Source organism: Leuresthes tenuis, unplaced genomic scaffold, assembly GCF_036924035.1.
Source record: "Leuresthes tenuis unplaced genomic scaffold, fLeuTen1.0.hap1 SCAF_8, whole genome shotgun sequence".
Taxonomy (NCBI): Eukaryota; Metazoa; Chordata; class Actinopteri; order Atheriniformes; family Atherinopsidae; genus Leuresthes; species Leuresthes tenuis.
Window position 1 is genome coordinate 23,099,725 of NW_027325362.1, and position 6,325 is coordinate 23,106,049.

The following is a 6,325-nucleotide window of genomic DNA, read 5'->3' on the forward strand; positions in this document are numbered from 1 at the left end:
TCCACTTCGGAGGGCATTGCAGCTGTGCGAGCGGGCCGTCCTGCTACTTCTGTCACTTCACCACAAGACACCCAAACAGCAGACAGTACTGATGAATCTCTTGTCTCTGAGGTAGGAAAGGTTCGTCCTAGTTGCCTTAATTAACCAATCGTGTCTTGCAACTGAAAAAGGTCCACTGATTGAGAAACTCCCACTTTCATTGAAAAATGTGCACATGCATTCTGCAAAGACCTATAATTGTCCTGAACTGGCAACCTGCACATCTGTAAAGGTGTGTATATACAGGTTTTCGAACAACATATGCAAGAAATGGAGGGTTTGGATAGTGCGGTCATTCACAGCTCTTTTAACTCATGACACAAGTTCCAAGCCAACATGAGACAACAGCTTATGTACATCTGAGTTACGTTCAATCAATAACGCAATAAGATTTTAATACAACACTTTTGTCACTTCCTGGTCTGGTTTAGTCAATAACATTAGTTGGTTGGAGTCAGACAGAGATCATAGTTTAGGCTAAAACAGATTAAAACCTCACCCTCATGGACATTTTGCTGGTCGCTTGGTTACATGTAAGCACATGTTATCATGAAGGTTTGTCGCTTCCTTGTCAGACTTAGCCAATAGCTTCAGAATATTAGTGTTAAGATTCAAAACTACTTGGTTAGGGTTCTAAAACAATCATACTTAGGATAAAAAAAAGCACTCTTTCTGTAATGTGATGGTGAACATCACCTTCATAGATTCCTTTTTAACAATTCACATGTAGTGAATTCTCTCAAGAGGATGAATATTCTACAAACATAACTCCATCAACAAACACTCCATGGGGGCGCATCTGGGTGGAGAACTTCCTCTTCGGTCACGGTTAAAAAGATTCTGTGTAACTCATGTGCAGGATTTTTAACTGATGAGATTTCTAGAATGCATCTTCCAGGAAGTATATCTGGTAAAGCAAAATAAACGGTTTAAAAAAAGAGTTAAAAAAAAAAAAGTATTCCTTTTTAAGTAGTAGGGGGTTTTGCCGCAGCACTAGTGCAGTCACGACAAGCACATCTTTTCCCAAGTCCAACCATCTTTCTGCCAACAGCGGAGCCAGGGAGCCAAAGCAGTCATGAGGACTTCAGCTGAACTGAAAACTCGCTGAATTGAATATTTTCTCTTTGATCCCCAGTGTTTAACTTCCTTTCTCTCTCTGTGTGCAGTCCGAGCAAAGCTCCCAGAGTAAACAGTGAAAGGCCTTCTCGTCGTCTTCCTGATGTCTTTTGATAATTTGTCGAGCGTAGCCTCTCATACAAAAACTGTGATTCATTTTGAGAGTGAGCTCTGCTGTGTGTGTGTTTCCTTTTTTAAAGCATATCCATGTCCATGCTTTCTGTCTTTATCTGTCTGCTCAGGAGGATGTTTGTAGTCTATGCTTTAAGCAGGATCTATCAGTGAGGATCCAGAGTGTCCGGGGAAATGGGTACACTAAAACCATTTTTAAAGCAGATGTATCTGTTCCTCTCACATTCACACCCCCTGCATTTGTTCACTGTATGACCTCCTCAGGAAGAGCTGCTCCGTCTGAGGTAAGCCTTTACTTATAGCACATTTAGCTTTGGAATCAAAGGATAACTGTGAAATTTTCACTTGTTGTTATCGATGATGTTCCTTTTTTGAAAATTCTTCCATGTGAGTTTGATCAGCAGGTGCGTGTATGTTACTGTCCTTCATCATTTCTCCTCAAAAAATCATCACAACCAGCCTTCACCAATGACACAGCAGGGTAAACCTTTACAGTAACTTGTGACTTCTGCTAAATGGCTTCATAAGCTAATAATTTATGGGGGGCATCCAACTCTTTACTCACATTTATCTCCTTGTCTTACCCTTGTCTTATCACTATCATCCTAAGTGACTCTGGGTCACATTTCAGGCACGCAATATCCTGATGGCTTCCCTCACAGCAAAAAACATATTCTGTCTCTTCAAGTAACTAATTTGCCATGAATTATTTGGAGACATGACTTTCGTTCGGACACATACTGCAGAGAAAGTGACAACATGTAAAATGTTTCTTTCTTTGTCAGAGGATCAGAACGGTGGATGCAACAAACCTGAGAACCTTTAAGCAAGATCTGAATGGGGAGTTACTGCAAACCTTTAAACTTACAATGATTAAATGTCCTAATGGCCTAAGACAATGTCATAGTTTTATGGTCATTCACGTTTGGGCAGGTTTGCTTTAAGTCAGTGAAAATATTGAAGCCAAAAGTCTGGTGATAGGCTAGATCAGCAAGAGGGACACTGTTGCGATCGGTTGCTTGCCTTGAGGAGAGGCCAGGGAAATGGATACAAGTGATCTTTAATGAAAAAATATGTTGGTAGCAATTACTCCCCTGTGCTCTGAGTTGTTGACTAGAAAAACAAGATTTGGAACTGTAATTTCTGTCCTGAGAGCGACTGAAATTACAGCTCTAAAAACAGACACGGATGCTCGCACCACAACATTGAAAGGACTTGAGCAGTCAGCATCAAGTAAAAAAAATTCTAAATGTCTCACTGGATCAACTTAACCAGATATGTTCACTACGTCAGCAAATTTTTGCAGCAAGAGAAATCTAACTTTCCAAGGTGAAGAGAGGACCCGCTGATATGTTTTCTGGTTTCGTGAGTGAGGACTGTTATTTTTCAAAGTGATAGAAATCGATTGATAATGTGATTCAACCACGTGGGTCTGAATCACACCAGTACTGGTCCTGGCCATTACATAGTGATGTAGAAACAGGATGGGCAGGACATATGGGTGGGGCCAGATTAACATATTTCTAGATCCTGATGCCAATGGAACGTTTTTCCTCCTATAAAAGATCCTAGCCATTGTTTTTACATGGCTGTTTTCATTTGGGAAAACATACTGAGCTGAAATATATCTTCTAAAGTAGACTTCAATGTGCTTGATGTTTTATATCATCTCACTCGTGGCTGTAGTTTCTTTTTCTTTGTATTTGTGTTTTTTTTGTGTTTGTATCCTTGCATCTTTATGATTTAAATAAAGGTTGAATGACATAATCCACACTGAAGCAGGGTCACCTGAAGCGACAGTGACCTGTTGTGTCTCTGTTCCTGTTTGAGTGAAAACCAAGTTTCACAAAGTGTGATATAATGCACTGACAGCTCTTTCACTGAATAAGCGTATGCGTCAACAACTAAAAACATGAAAGACAGAATTCTGGTCCTGATTAGATGCTCCTGCTTGGTGTAAATGGTGTAACTTAATCGCGATCTTGTGCTCAGCAGGAATTGCAGAACAGAAACATTTTCTGTGCATAGTTATAGTGAATCAGCTTTCAACATGCGGTGTGTAACATCATGAGGTTTATCATGTGTTTCAGGATTACTAAATAATACCAGGGCCTGTCTACTTGACTGACTGGCCCACTTCCTGACATGGCGTCTTTTACTTGCAATCAGCTGAGCGTTTCTTGTGAAGAGGGTTGTGTGTGTGTGCGTGTGTGTGTGCCTGGGGTTGCCGAGGTACAAAGTATTTCTTGTTCTGTGTAGACAGAAATCTTTAAGGTAAATCAATACAGTATTTGTGATTACTTACTACACCATGCATAAATGAAGCAATCAAAGAGGAAACTGTTTTAAGAAATGCTCTCATTTTCCTCCTTGTCATCAAATGCATGCGTGCCTTCACAAGTGTTACTAGCGCTATATTAGACAAATTTGTAGCAGACGGGCATGTGAGTGATGGCCCTCAGCTGCTGGCAGTTCCAGGGATGAAGCCTAGCCCTCACTAAAAATATGGCCTGTAATTTAACCAAACCCTTTCAAGGAGTCCACCCGGCTAATTTAGGAGGTCATTAGAGTGTTTTGTGATTGCATTGCGCCACTCTCTCCTGTCTACTGCCTCACCCTTGCTTTGCACTCTCAGGCAGCGAGATTGATCTTGGTCAGTGACAGGGAAGAAGGTTGTGTGCATGTCTGTGTCTGCCTGCCTGCACTCATACTCCACAGTCGAGACGATAGTTTCAGGCAAGTGGATTGCAGGCATGATAGTAAAGAGCTCTTGCATTTGTTGCCTTTCTTAAAATAGAAGAGCTAACCTCTGGCCAGCCAGACTGCACTCCTCTGTAAATAGGCTGATGTAATACTATACCGCTTGTATATCTATTTTCAGTACACAAAAAGATATAACCAAACACAATGTCATGGTTATGATTATAGGGAATGTACAGAATTTCTTGAATTACAGTTGATATGTGGAAATGATGAGCTTCATTACGCAAAGCAGTATTTTCCAATAAAGCCTCCACCTTTCATCTTAGCTCCATACAGAAATAGACAGTTGATATTAAATACCTTGCACATGGGAAATAAGTTCAGGATCTCACTGACAAATGCAAGGGTAGCAAAGTCCACTGGTACCTGTCACCACTAGAATACGCTATAGCAACTCACTGAACTGGATATATGGTTTCATAGCAATATTTGCTCAGTACAAATGCCCTTGAAAATATTGTAAAATGTTCTTCAGGGATGTAATAAGAACGTCCTTAAGCACAGAGGAGATGAATGTGTGAGTGGGTAAGGTAATTTGAAAAAGCAATCGTGGACCATAGACACAATTTACACCCATCAGACATAACATTATGTTACAACATAACAGTGTTACAGGTGAAAAAATAGAAAACCGGTGAACATTTTTTCCTTGTGTTGAAAGCAGAGGGTGGTGTGATGCTGGGAAACGTTGGGTCCTGCCACGTAGATCTTACTGTGACACGCGCACCCGACCTTAACACTGTTGCTGACCAAATACTCGCTTTCATGGAAATGATATTCACTGATGGCATTTTAATTTGTCCTTCATATTCTCCAGACTTCAATCTCATGTTGCAATTTATAGGACTCAAAGGATCTGTTTCTCCTGGCTTGGAGCCATATACCACAGCATGCTTTCATTGGTAGTGGAGTCCATACCTTGACTCGTCAGGGCTGTTTTGGCAACACAAGGGGGGCTTTACTCAATATTAGGTCATAATCTTATGGCCGATCTCTAAACTGGAAACATCATAGTGAAACGTGGTGTTATACATGATGTTTGCAGTGCATATATATAACATTTACATACCAATGGGATTCATATATTTGTCCTATCCCTTTTTTTGGAAGCAACTCTTGCCAGTTCTGCTTTTAACTGCGTATATTTTGGCTGCACCACCATGTTCACATCACATGACGTGTTATGTACGTTTGTCCAATGCCGTTTGTAAAAGTGCATTTATCAAATGTCAAACCGCATACATTAAGTGGTGTTAGCATGGATTTATACCACACATCAGAGTAAGAGTACCAAACTGTATAAATACTTAATGACAGCATTAGAAAATATATCTACATAGTAAGCTGGAGGTTCTTGTTTGGTTACCATTTTCCTTATAATGCTATATACTAACCTCCTTTTTTATTCACAAACACCAGTGACCAAAAGGAAGGAGAAATGCAACTGATGTTTGGAGTCTTGGAGCAGGTAGACAGGAAGAGATGAGGCTGCGTTTTCTATTATTTCAGCTGAATGCCCCCCAACAACAGTCTCCCTGTTGCTGCCCAGCCCAGAAGAGGATGAGCATTGTCTCCAACACAACACCTTCAGCAGGAGTACTACATGTATGAGGTAATTGTTGTTTGGTCATGTGAGCTGCTGCAGCAGCTGTCAAATGTGATGATAGCAGGAGAATCCTCTGCTACACTCCCTCCCTGCAGCTGATTGGACAGCTCACAGCAGCCTAGGGACCATCGAGCAAGAGATCAGCCTATAGAGAGGCACAGATTCAACTCTAACCAGGAAACACAGAGGGAGCTAGAATATCAAAACTGTGATCACGGGCAGGTGCATTCAGCAGATTTAACAGTCAGAAATGTCCTTTCAACATGTGGATGTAAAAATGCACGTTATTCATTTGTGTTTTTGTTGTTTTAACTTCTTGAAAGCTAAGCAGTTTAACTGAGCTTATGTTCTCTTTTGAGATGCCTTCATTTTAGTTCTTTATTCACTCAGTCAGATAACCAGCAATGAGATGAAGCTTCCTGTCAGCTATGACTCAGCTGATTATCATGTCATTTCTTTCGATAAAATATTGTAATATGACTGGCTCTTACTCTTATGTTACTGATACATACATGTTACTGATACAAGGGTTTCAAATTCTGACAAAACTAACACATACTTTGATGTAAGATTTCATTGTAGTAGTATTTCTGTGGTAAAATGCAATGATTCCTCAACTGGTTTAGTTCAGACAGAGTTTCTCTGACCCCGTGGTGCTCCAGGCACCCA